The sequence below is a fragment of the Cervus canadensis genome, chromosome 21 (genome assembly GCF_019320065.1).
Source record: "Cervus canadensis isolate Bull #8, Minnesota chromosome 21, ASM1932006v1, whole genome shotgun sequence".
NCBI lineage: Eukaryota > Metazoa > Chordata > Mammalia > Artiodactyla > Cervidae > Cervus > Cervus canadensis.
The window spans coordinates 14,513,401-14,526,794 of NC_057406.1; the positions used below are offsets into that span (position 1 = coordinate 14,513,401).

Below are 13,394 nucleotides of genomic sequence, written 5' to 3' on the forward strand. Positions count from 1 at the left end.
CAAGGAACCAGACACAAAATGTTCAGCAGCTTTGTTTTATGTTAAGTTCAAGAACAGACTAAACTAATCCATGGTGACAGAAATCAGAACGGTGGGTGTCTTTGGGGGAACAGTGATTGTCCGGAAGGGGGAAAGAGGGCACTCTATGGAGTGATGGAAACGTTCCTTCTGTTGGCCTGGGTGGTAGTCACGGGAGGGCCTTAAGCTGTACACTTAGCATTTGATCATTTTAATGTTTGTTAATTGTCCCTGAATAAAGTACTGTTAGCATTACTATGGAAAGAGAGGATGAGATAAGGGAATATGGAATACAAGAGAAGCTCTCTTAGCCAATCTTACCCTCAGGCGTCACTGGCTGCCCAGAGGTATTCTCCTCTGATGCTCAGTGGCCCAGGGCCACGGGCTGCTTCCCCCCACACCTGCACACCTCTGCTGCCTCCAGGTAAACAGCTGGCCCACGAAGTGTCGGCTGTGTTTGTTATCACACTGGCTCAAGTGGTTGTACTTATTTTTACATTGAACTAATCTAATTGTGTGTGCTCAGTCATATCTGACTCTTTGTGACCCCATGAACTGTGGCCTTCCAGTCTCCTCTGGGAATCACCAGCCCCATCTAATTTGAATTCACTTTACATAAGAGTGTGAGAAGAACCAGCAGGTCTGTGAAAATGAAGTTGGATGCTCTGAAATGTCTCAATACAGGTGCGTTACTAAAAGAGTTGATGCCAATCAGATGTGAATAAGCCAAATATAAAAGTGAAACCAAAGTTATAAAAATCTAGGCTTCTGGAACCAGATTCTTCATGCATGTAAACTCTTCCATTAATACTTTGAGCAAATTGAAACTGGAAACTGTTGAGAAGGCATTAAGAGTTTGGCTTTTGCAAAAAACAAAAGAAAGGTTGGCATGGTCATCTTCAGGTCTCTATCCTCAGGGCTGTGACCTGGGTCCCTCATGTAAAAGTTGTACAATAAACACATGTGTATATTTTGAATTAAAATAAAAGGCTTATCACTTGTGTGTTTTATGCTTACTGAGTGCCCTTTTGAATGAATAGTTTTGATGATGTGACCAACAGCCTGGTCATGGATCGAGAACCAGGAGGCATCCACCCGGGGAGGTGGGGATTTGAGAGAGCAAATGCATAGTTTTATTGAATGCTGGACACCCTTAATGTTCTTTGTGCATTTAGAGGATAAGCTGATGTAGATCAGGGGAATTCATCCATGTGAATGAGTTGGCCCTGTACCACTTTGTACAACCTTATTTCTTCTTAGTGGTTTTTAAAACTTATTTTATTTTTGGGGGGCACAGCTTATGGGATGTTAGTTTCCTGGCCAGGGATTGAACCCAGGCTCTCAGCAGTGAAAGCTGAGTCCTAACCACTGGACCACCAGGGAACTCCCCTGTGCTCAATGTTTGACTGTGATGTGCAGACATCGCTCTGTCTGTTTGTGCTGCGTTTGTGTTCTGTTACACCCGATGCACTGTCTTGCCTCCTTCCCTGTGAGTCCCATGTGCCAGGCACAGCAGGGGTCAAGGACCAAGGGGACTAGTCTGTCATGTTCAGCTCTTATCCCTGAGCAGCCTGCTTGTATTTTGGAGGGGGGATGCGTCAGTGACCCAGGTCTGCTCCTTTTTTCAAAGACACTTTTTCCCCTTACACTGTTGATACCAAAACTTGCCCCCAAGATCTCTCACTATTATATTTAAAAGTCAGATTAAGCTAACAGAGAACCACCATTAACATAATCACTCACAGTCCAGGTTAGAATTTCCTGACAACTAAAATTCTTTGTTTGGACCGTGGAGATGAACCAGTAGTTTTACTCAGAAGGACAATGCTTTCATTTTACAAGTTCGTGTGAATTGCAAAGGCTTTCATTGGACTTATCATCATAGTATTTCTTTTTCCCAGAGAGCTGCTGTTGTTGTTTAGCTGCTCAGTCATGTCCAACTTTCTGCCACCGCAAGGACTGCAGCATACCAGGCTTCCCTGTCCTTCACTGTCTCCTGGAGCTTGCTCAAACTCATGTCCATAGAGTCAGTGATGCCACCCAACCATCTCATCCTCTGTCGTCCTCTTCTCCTTTTGCCTTCAATCTTTACCAGCATCAGGGTCTTTTCTGGTGAGTTAGCTCTTCGTGTCAGGTGGCCAGAGTATTGGAACTTCAACCTCAGCATCAGTCCTTCCAATGAATATTCATGGACCTTACCATATGAATTTTCTGTTCATCCATTACAGTTAGAATATATATCCTTTGCCATTGCCCTTTCCCTGGCTCTCCACCCCTCTTTGGTGGATTCACTAACAATTCTAACCTCTTTGGTATTCATTCATTCATACTCAGGCGTGTATTCCAGGGCCCATTCTGTCTCACTCAGGTTCATTCATCAAGGGGCTGCAGACTGGGCCAAGGATCTGAGTCCAAAGCACAAGAAAAACAACAACAACAACTGTATTGCTGGTCAGATTTTGACTCAGGACCAGAACTTTCTGATGGATCCTGTTGAGGCTCTCGTAGGTACCTGAGAGCATGTAGCCTGGGTGGAAAGGGTGGGGGATGGGGCAGGAAGTGTGCACACAGCTTGGCCGGGGGATCCTGGGTGGATGGCCATGCGGTCCAGGTGGTGGAGAACAGAATGCAGGTATGAGAGGGTGGGAGTGAGGAAGGAAGGACTGGATCTCACACGGCCGGCAGGTGGAAAAGGCTGATCCTGGAACAGAGACCCTTGGAGCATGCATCCTGTATTCTTTCCACTCCATCACATGACCTGAGGAGGGAGATGAAACAGAAGAGATACTTTGAGAAGAGGAGCAGTAGGAGCTGGTGATTGGCCTTGGGAGATGAGGAGGGAGAGACAGCAAAGCTGACCCTGAGAGGATGCGTTTCAGGAAAGAGATCAGGAGGGTGGAGGATAAAGCACCAGGTGGACCCACTGTAACTTTGGCAGAACTGAGATTGGGCACAAGCGTCTTTGTTCAGGGCATTTCCCGGTCTTGGTCCTGGAGGAAGGAGGCGCTTGATGTACACTAAGGATGCCAGGATGGGGGCCCACGGCAGCTGTCAAGCTGCCAGGCCCCTGCTGGGAGCTAAAGCTGTCAGGCAGAGGGGGCAGATTGGCCCTCATTCAGACGGCTTGTAATCCCCCACCACCGCCCCAGGAATCCTCTCTCCTCCTCTCTCTGGGTCACAGACCCTCCCTCCCCACCTTTGTTCAGGTCTAACCTCTGCCCATCCTCTCCCTGTTCACAGGAGCCACCTGCCTGCCCCTGTTCCCAGCTCCTTGTCTCTTGGGAGCAGAGAGTATGTGGGGTTGGCTGAGGATATAGACCTCTCCTTACCTCCTCGGCAAGGCTGCCACCCTGTTCCTGGCCCATCCTTGTCCCCATGAGAACAGTGAGACCCCTGGACCAGTGAGAAAAACAGTCTGCTCCCCCTTGGAATGAAGGATGGGCCGTTGCTCAGCCTGGGGATTCCATTAGGACATGTCATCTACGGATTTCTGAAGGCACTTTAGGCCTCCAAAGAGTCAGTTAGTGACTGAGTCATCAAATTGTGATTTCTACTAAAGGGCTCCCTTTACCCCTTCCAAGTCAATGGAACATCCCTGTGCCAAGCTCTTCCTCCTTCATCCTTCTGTAGTGGACTCTGGATATTGATGACGGGGGCCTCACCCATGCCCAGACTCACAAATAAGCTACAGCGTGCGGTACTGGACCTCTCCTGTGCCCACCACATAGCCCCTGACCAATACTGTGTACCAGCCTTGGCAATGGCGGCTGGCTTCCTGCGGGTATAGATGGATGTCCTGCATTGAACCACACTGGGACTCAGTGGCCTGTCCCATGGCTGACTCCTTCAAGCCAACACTCCACGCGAGACTTTCAATCCAGGCTCTGAAGTTCACCAACCACGACTGTAGCCACCACTTCTGGTCTATGGACCATCCCCTGGTTTGAGTGCTTTGCTGCAAGTGGCCTGTAACTGGGCCCTCTTCAGAGGATTGTCCTTGGGCCATTGGTGAGGCAGCTATTAAGGCAAGCATTGGAAAGTCCCAGAAGTCTGCCACCCATCCCAGGCCCTCCTTCCAGAGCAGCTGGTAGCTCTCTGGCCTCCAGGAGGGATGCCTTCTGAATTGCAACTTACACACCAGAGATGGCTGCAGGTTTGGACTGAAGTCGGAGCTCCACCTGCAATCACAGCCCTGCTTGGCTTTTTCTCCTCTAGCCTGCTTGTCCCACTCCCTTCTCGGTACCTCCTGGGAGCCCTTTCTTAAAGCATTTGCACACAGATTCTCCGTGCAGGGTTTGCTTCAGCAGAACCTTGGAGCAATCTTGCTGAGCACTGAGGATACAGTCACTGCAGAAGGCACAGCATGTGGCTGGGAATACACCATTCTAGAAAAGTCCATGGCATGCTGGAATGGAGCTTCAAGCTTTGAGTCTGTCTCAGTGTAGTCCCAAATACTGCATCAGGAGGCTTTGGGATCAGACACTCCTGTGTTGGTTTTTTGCTTTGTTTGGTTTTGAATTCTACCTTTGCCTCTCAAAAAGTTGGCTGTCCTTAGGCAAACTTGGCATCTCTGATCCTCAGTTTCTTCACCTGTAAAATGGATATAATACCTGGCTCATGGTTATGAGGATGATCTCATTTATGGGACAATAAATGTTAAGTTCTTGGACTGATACCAAGCCCATGTGTGTGCATGCATGCTTGCTAAGTAGCTTCAGTCATGTTCAACTCTATGTGACCCCATGGACCACAGCCTGCCAGGTTCCTCTGTCCATGGGATTCTCCAGGCAAGAATACTGGAGTGGGCTGCCATTTCCTCCTCTAGGGGATCTTCTCGACCTGCGTTTCTTACACCTCCTGCATTGACAGATGTGTTCTTTACCACTAGCGCCACCTGGGAGGCCCACACCAAGCCCATGATGAGTGTTTAATAAAGGAAACTGTTTTTAGTGGGTACAGCGAGCCTTCGCTGTGACTGGACTGCATCAATGTCACCTAGGTAATTGTAATGTCACATAGGTCATTTGTGTGTTCCTGCAGGTCCCCTCACATACAAGCCTGGTGTCACTCCGTTGGTTCTCATACTATGAAATGATCAGACTGACCACAGGAAAGGGTCTTTCTTTTCTTCTGTTTATCCTTTACTCCAAAATATTGGAGTCTGCATCCATTAACCCCAGGTTACCCTGCAAGTGCTGATTTTCCATTTGCTATTCTGAACCGAGTTTTCTTCTCTGGTTGAAATTTTTCCCTGTGAAAGGAAAACATTCCAGAGCTCCCCACCCCCACTCCCCATATCTTCGCTGCCTCAGGCTCATGAAAACCCAAATCCGGCCTTGGCTCTCTGAAAGAGAATCAGTCCCAGCCAGCCCCCCCGCCAAAGAAGTGGCCGTCATACTTGCATCCTCTTTGGAAGTAATTTGACTTAATCACATTAAAGCTAGATTGTACAATTCCCTCGGCCAAAGTTGGTTCCAAATTGGCTTTGCTATTTCCCTTTTGTCCATAGATTCGTCTCTCTCTCTTTTTTTTTTTTTTTTTTTTGGTGGTATTTGCATGGAAAATATCTAGCCATTGGTCCAACCAGATGCCACAGGGTGACACTGACACCTTCTGCCCGAAAAGCAGGTGGCTGAGTGAGATCTCACCTGTCAGTCCCAAGGGGGTCATATTGGCCTTGAGAGCGGAGAAGGGGGTCAAGGCATTTGAGGTGTGGGAAGAGGAGATACCCTCTTGTTGTCATCCTTCCCAGGGAGAGAGATGAGCATTGAGGTTAGACAGTCGTGAGCAGTCAGATTACAGAGGGCTTTGAAAGCCGAGGGAAGGACTCGTGAGTTGCAAGTCAATTTGGGGAAAAAAAAAATCCAGGGCTTTATTAAGCAAGAAGAGTTTTGTTCATGGATTTCCCTGATTCTCACACCCCATTACTAGACGAACAGAAAAGCTCAGGAAGCCTGGAGCCTGGGTATTGAGATAGCAACTCGAACTGGGGACAGTGTAGGACCTCCTTTCATAACTGACAGGAATTCTTGAGCAGGGAGGAACCAGACAGAGTGTTGAAACTGGCAAGAACATGTAGAATGGGGGAGATTTCAGTATTTCTGGCTGACATGCTCTGAAATGTCCCAACAGGTCTCGCCATGCCTGGAATCCTCTGTGGGCACGCAGAGCAAGTCCCCCTGGACCCTCTGCTGCAGGCTGTCAGAGGCGTCCTCCCCATTAAGCACCAACAGGGCAGGCTTTCTACCTCCTTCCTCTTTTTCTCCTCCTTCTTCCTCTGCTAAGGGGCCTGATCCAGAGAGCTGACACCATCCTTTTCAGCAACAGACAATTTCCACCCTAGAGAAGTCCTTCTTCATGCCTTCCTTTAATTTATTGACTCATTAAGAGAGATTTATTGAAAGTCCACCACATGTAGGGCAGTCTCCCCATGGCCTGTGCCTTTCAGACCACAGATAGCAACTCGATCCTCAGGTTGCAAAAAATATCTCTATCATGACCCACGGGCAGAGTCTAGCCCTGCCCTATGAGCAGGGCACAGGAGGGAACGGGGCCAGGTGGGGCCTGGAAGGGTTTGGACGTGGCTATTCCTGGAGGACAGAGCAGTGCGCATGTGCAAAGCACGCGGAATGTGCCGAGGCTGCCAAAATGGAAAGTGCCTGTTAATGGCACGAGTGACGCACCGCAGCTCACGCACTGACACACGGAACCCTGGGCTTTCTGCAGAACACAGCCTGAATGTTAATGCTGCCAGAAGCCTCCTGCCTGGCCCTGTGCGTCCACCTCTCCTGGTTGCTTGCTCGTGTGATCCTGCAAACATCTCAACCCCAGATCTTCCACCCATCCCGAAGCACTGGCATGGAATGTGAGAAAAAGTCACCTGTCTAAGCATCCTTCTTTAGTTGTTTTTCTTTTTTTTTTTAATTCGAGGATAATTGCTTTACAATATTGTGTTGGTCTCTACCATACACCAGCATGAATCAGCCATAGATATACATATGCCAGGCTTCCCAGGTGGTGTTAGTGGTAAAGAAACTGCCCACCAGAGCAGGAGATGTAAGAGATGAGGGTTCGATCCCTGGGTCAGGAAGATCCTCTGGAGAAGGGCATGGCAACTCACTTCAGTATTCTTGCCTGAAGAATCCCATGCACAGAGGAGCCTGGCAGGCTATACAGTCACAAAGAGGTGTACTTGACTGAATCAATTTAGCACACATGCACACTAGTTCTAAAGACTGTTTATCCATTTGCTTGGCAGGGACTGTCCTGGGACACTGTCATCTTAAGAGGGTTGAGGAGTGTCCAAGTGTGTGCTCCCAGCAAGGTCAACGTCTGAACCTGAAGATCAAATCTTCAGGAGGAATTCCAGTCTGGAGTTAAAGGAAATACTGAGCAGGTATGGTAGCCTGGCTGGTCCCCCTGAGGAAAACTTGTAGGAAATTTCCTGCAACCTCCTAAGGATGATGCATCAACCACCATGGTAACAGCCACGGATCCCCACACTTCAGGGAATTTGAAGCAATTTTACCCCCATCCCTGTCTCTGATCTCAGAGATTTGTCTCGGAACTCTTTCATTCATGTCTCCTGAGCTTGTCATCCCAGGTCCTAACAATGGACCATAGAGAGAAGGATACAGGGGTGGGATGGAGTGGGAGGCAGGAAGAGGTTCAAGAGGGAGGGGACATAAGTCTACCTACAGCTGGTTCATGTTGATGGATGGCAGAAACCAACACAAGATTATGAAGTAAGCATCCTCCAATTAAAAATAAATAAATTCGTCACTCAGAGTTTAAAATGAAGAAAACAGAGAGGCTCAAAAAATTTTTTTTCTCTACCCATGCAGAGCTGAGAGAGCAGCCAAGCTAGGGTTCAAATCCGATCCGTTTGCCCCCACTGACCCTGCTTCTGCTGCAGCCCTCAGAGGGCTTCGTCACCAGCCCCCACCATGCCCCGGGGGCCTGCTGCCCTGCCCACTGGGGATTGCTCTCTCCCCAAGCTACAGTGAGAGCAGGGCCAAATATCAGGGCTCAGGGGACATTTAGCAGGAAGCGTGTTTGGAAGAAGCTACGAACAGCCTCTTGGCTGCCCAGAGACGAGACCTAAATGAGAGGAAGTTGGAGCAGACTCCCCTTTCAGAGCTCATCCCCTTCCAGCCATTCCTCGGGAAACTCTGTCTCAGATAGATGGGCTTGCTGGCTCCCCAAAGACATGGGTGCCAAGGACTGACTCTGGACAGGAAGCTTTGTGGATGCGAAGGGCTGGGACTCAGAAACCAGGATGGCCTGCAGGTGGATAAGGAGAGGCACCAGGAAGGGATTTTGTGAGCAACTGAGTCAAGGAATAAGGAAGGGATGAGCAGACGTCCATTATATACTTAAGACTTGTCAGACGTGGCGGTGGTGCTGCAGCCATACAGTTTATCTTCATCCTGACACCCGCGGTGGGAAGTCAGTACCATCATGCACATTTCTCAAAGGAGGAAGTGGGGGACCGCAGACTTAAGGTGCTTTGTCCAGGTCAGCCAGCAAGTCAGGAGCAGCCGTCCCAGGACCTTGCTCTCTACCCCTCCCACCCTGTCGTACTCTTGGAAGGATCCTGGCCCCTGGTTCCCCAGAGGTACCACCCAGCTCTGGCACACCTAAGTAGAGGTCAGCTCCTCCCATGTTATTCTCTGGCAATCTGTACATGGCTTAGTGTGAATGGCTTGGTCATACTCACTCCAGCGGGCAGTTTGGGCAGGAGAGGGAGAGGGCGTGGAGCCTCCCTGGAGTCTTAAGGCAGAAAGCATTGAGGAAAGAGAAGCTGGGTATCGTGGGCCAGTTCTAAGGTTCTCTAGTCCAGGCTTCTGTGCCCTGCCTTCCCCTTGGTTAGAGTGGAATTGCTCCCCTTTGCTCAGGTTTTTGCATCTATTTATTCAGAGGGCGTTGTTTCTGTGGGCTGTGGCCAGTGCAGTTCTTCCAGGGGTCACAGGCTCCTTAGAGGCGGGGCCGCGTGGTGATGAGAACTCCCCAAACCGGTGGCCCTGGGTGTCTACCTAATCCCTGGTCCTCATGGTGTTCCCAGGCCCTGCCCAGTTGCGTGTGGACAGATGCGGGCTACCTGATGCAAGCTGCTTCTGCGCGTCTCCCGGGGACTGGCTGGTGAGGTGTTCTGGGCAACTCAGCTGCTCAGGGGTTTAGACCTTGCCCCATGGGGACGAGGCCTGCTGGACCACACAAAAAGCCTGATGCGCAGAGCTGCCCTGCCCTGCCCTTTCGAGATGCAGCTAAGCCCAAGAGGCGGGAGTCAGCTCGTCAGGTCAGGGGTGATGCTGACGCCCTAGGGCAACTAAGAATGTGCTGCCTGCACCCAGGTGATAGAGGCAAGTGGCAACATGCCTCTGGGGAGAGTGGCCCTTCACGGGCTGGGCAGATGCTTTGCTGCAATTCTTAATCATTTCTTTAAAAAAGAAAAGAAAAACAAAACACTTTCCAGCCAGGAGAAGGTCAAGTTCAGCATCCTCTTTTAAGGGTTTGGTTAGGGCTGAGCACTTCCCAGGTGTCTCAGATGGTGAAGTGTCTGCCTGCAATGTGGGAGACCTGGGTTCAATCCCTGGGTTGGGAAGATCCCCTGGAGAAGGAAAAGGCACCCCACTCCAGTACTCTTGCCTGGAAAATTCCATGGACCGAAGAGCCTGGTAGGCTACAGTCCGTGAGGTCACAAACAGCTGGACACGACTGAGCGACTTCACTTTCTTTCTTTCTTTCGGGCTGGGCATTGTTCCTTTTTAAAGGTGTGGGCTCTTATCCAGGAAAGAACCAAGTGAAAGGAAAGCATTAGTCACTCAGTCATGTCCAACTCTTTGCGACCCTATCAACTGCAGCCCGCCAGGCTCCTCTGTCCATAGGACTCCGGGCAAGAATATTGGAGTGGGTTGCCATTTCCTTCTCCAGGGGAATCCAACCAACCCAGGGATTGAATCCAGGTCTCCTGCATTGCAGGCAGATTCTTTACTGTCTGAGCCATCAGGGAAGCCCTAGTGAAAGGAAGGGAGTGTCATTTCAGTGAAACAGGCCTCCCCAAATGTTTGGGGAGATGCGGACACTGGGTGGGATGGCCCTGGTGCCATGTCACCTGTGACCTCACAGGTGTTCAGAGAGGGCAGGCATGTCGGTCCCATCACAGCGATGGGGATTGTCCGTGCTGGGTCATGACTCCTAATGCCTTCTAGAAAGCAGAGAGCTGTGGACTAGAGCCCAAATTCATTCCCTGACTTCACTTCTAACATCCCAGGTCGCCTGCGGAGGCCCTTTCTCTAAGCTTCAGTTTCCTCCTCTGCAAGGTGGAAGCAGGGAGCCGTGCCCAGCTTGCTCCTGGGCTGTTTGGGGACATCACTGGGAGCCAGGAATGTGTCCACGGCAGAAGGCTGCAGACCCAGGCTGGCTGCCCGGGGCTGGGCTGGCTGCCTGTGATGGACACTCCCCAGACGCTCTCCCTTGGGCACCTGCCCTGCAAGCCTCCGTCCTCCCCAGTCTCCATGTTCCCTGAACAATGAAGAAGATGCTGCCTGTCTCCTCCGTGGAAGTCCACTGCTTCCTTCTCCAGTCACCTCACCATCACAGGACTTCATTCTTGCCCAGCTAGTCTGCGAACCCCTCCCTGATCCTGAGCCTCAGGGTCCCATCATGGGGCCACACTGTCTGCAGACCTGAGTACAGACGCCGGGTGTGGCCACACTCAGCCCATCGACCTGGCCGTCCTGTTCTCCCTGTCCCTGCTCAGGTCAAGAAGCGCTGCTCCCCGCCCCTCCCCTCCCCACGTCCAGGCTTTTGGGTCCGTCACCTCTGCCTGCAGTGACCTGTCCTCGTGGCCCCTAGACTTCACCTCCCCCTCCATCCGTGCCCTCCCTAAAGTCCCATCTCAGATCCTGTCTCCACCCTGGAACTTTCTCCCTGAGCTTCTGGCAGCCTCTCTTCTCTGAGCCCCTGTGTCTCCCTGGGTCCATGGATGTTCTTACAATTTGGAGTAAATCGGGGCCAGTTTCTCTGTGGGCTCTGAGCACAGTGAGGGTTCATCTGGTGGGGGTCTTTTCTCCCTGGTGTTTGGTGCAGGGCCGGCCAAGGGTGCCGGGTAGTGTTTGTGGAAGGGATGAGTAACTAGGTGGTGGGAGGCAGATAGAAGTCCTGTGGGTCTAAGGCTACAAAGGTTTGGCAACATCTCCCTTGTGGCTCTGCTGGTAAAGAATCCGCCTGTCATGAGGGTGACCTGGGTTCGATCCCTGGGTTGGGAAGATCCCCTGGAGAAGGGAAAGGTTACCCACTCCAGTATTCTGGCCTAGAGAATTCCATGGGGTCGCAAAGAGTCGGATACAATTGAGCAACTTTCACTTTCCAAGAAAGAGAACATGACATTTTGAGTTCAGAGTTAGAGACGTGGCCCGAGAAAGGTCTGGGAGGTCGAGGGGCCTGGAGAGGAAGCCTCCCCAGCTCCAGGGTCAGGTCCCCTCTGAGTGTGGGTGGGAGTCACAAGGGCCGGACCCCTGGCCTCTCCACACCACAGAGGCAGCACCCGGGGTGGGGGTGTGGGGGGCGGTCCTTGGAGACTGGCAAGTGGGAATGGAGGGAGGGTGGAGTGGGAGCACCCAGGTGGAAATGGGACAGAACCCAGAGGCTGGATCCCCAAGGGAGACCCCCTTTCCTCTCTAATCCTGCCTTCATCAGTCTACCCCCAGAGTGTCTGCCTAAGTGTCTTCATCAAAGCTTGTAAGTTCCACCCTCCATTTGGCAAGTTCTCTCCCCACCCCCTGCTCCGTAGCCCCTTTCCCTTCCTCCCCTCCTCCTTCCCTCGCCGCCTCCAAAATCAATTTTCAGCTCGAGCAGCAGGTACCGCGCCATCTGGGGCCGCTGGCAGCCTCCGCAGGCTGTAAGCAGCTCAGTCTGTGTCCTTTAAGCCAGCCCCTGAATTTCTCTGCCATCCCCAGCCTGGTATTCCCCCCTCTTTCCTCCTTCAAGGAGGAGGGGAGGGTGGGATCCAGACCCTCGCGCTCTTCTTCTGAGGGGTCCCCCTCCCCCTCTCCATCCATCCCCGCAGTGAGCCCCTACGTGGGGTTTCAGGGTCTGAGCCGCGCTGGCCCGACCGTCAGACAGAAGCCACGGCCACTTCCCTACCTGCGGGGAAGGAAGGATGCGTTAATTGGCAGGAAGAGCACGGAGTGGGGGCCGGTGGAGCCGCGCCAGGTTCGCGGAGGTGCACGGTCCTCACCCCGGCCACAGTGGAAGCTGAGAGACGTCAGCCTGGTGACCACGCCTGAGAGGCTCGGTGCGGTGATCTCTCTGTTTGGGGGTAAGAAGGGGAAAGTAGAAACCTCCTTCTCTTCCTCCCGCTTTACGGAAGGCCCTGGCCCTCCAGAGGCCCGGGGCAGGACTACTCTGCGGAGCCAGGAGTAGGGCTCGAGTATTTTCCGTGTGTTTGCTTTGGAGATGGGGATGAAGCAACCACCCCCGTCCACATCTCAGCTCTACCACCAGGGTACGTTTTCACCCTTCACCTGCCTTCCTGAAGCATTTCTTCACCTTCTGGTTAGATAAGAGCCTTTTTAGGTGACTTCTTCCTTGCAGACACCACACACACACACACCCATCCCTTCACAGGGCCTCTCCTATTGTTCTTTATCTCCCGTATCCTTAGCCTGCCAGGCACCACCTGTTTCCCTCCGGCCACCAGTTGACTCCAAAAACACCCAGGAGAAAGAGGATCTCGAGAAAGCAGAGGTAAAGGAATCTTAGGTAGATGGTGTTAGCTTCTGGAACATTCCCCAAGTGACTGAAAGAGTCAAGACCTGAACTCAGATCTCCTGAAGGAAGGAGTGACTTCCTCCCCAATCCTGGGGTGGCCAGGAGCCTGCTCCAAGAGAGCCTGGTCGGAGCAGCAGGGCCATGAATAAGGCCCTGGCACCCTGGCTTCCTGCCTCGTCTCTATGACCTTGGGTGATGACACGCCCTGGGTGCTCTAGCTGCCTGCCCCCGTGCAGGACAGTTTGGCCTTGACAGTTAAGTTGTCTTGTGTCCTCAGCCTGGAGCAGAGTGCCAGCCCCAACACAGGAGCCCCCTAAATATCCGATGAAGGAGGCACTTTTGGTTGGAAACTCTGGGAAGGCAGAGATACACCTCCCCCAGCACCTACCAGATAGCAGGAGGTCAGTACAGATGAATTTGCGCAAGTTACTTAAGTTACTTCTCACGTGGTTACAGAAAACCAGTGGGATGCATTTGGAGCAGTGTCCTATTTCACAAATCACCACCAGGTACTATGGGGGCGTGCAGGGGGACTCAGTGCCGGGCAGCCTCGGAGGACCCATGCTGAGGCTGCAGGGGTAGGGGCCATCGGGTTGGTTCCC

At 51.9% G+C, this 13,394-nt stretch overlaps 1 long non-coding RNA gene across 1 annotated transcript in view; it reads left to right on the forward strand.

The window, feature by feature from the left end:
• LOC122423624 overlaps nt 1-7,436 on the forward strand; it is an 88,327-nt gene extending 80,891 nt beyond the window's left edge. The window contains exon 3 of the long non-coding RNA XR_006264193.1: nt 7,277-7,436. This is a non-coding gene — a long non-coding RNA (uncharacterized LOC122423624). The remainder of the gene's footprint in view (nt 1-7,276) is intronic.
• The last annotated feature ends 5,958 nt before the right edge of the window (nt 7,437-13,394 follow it).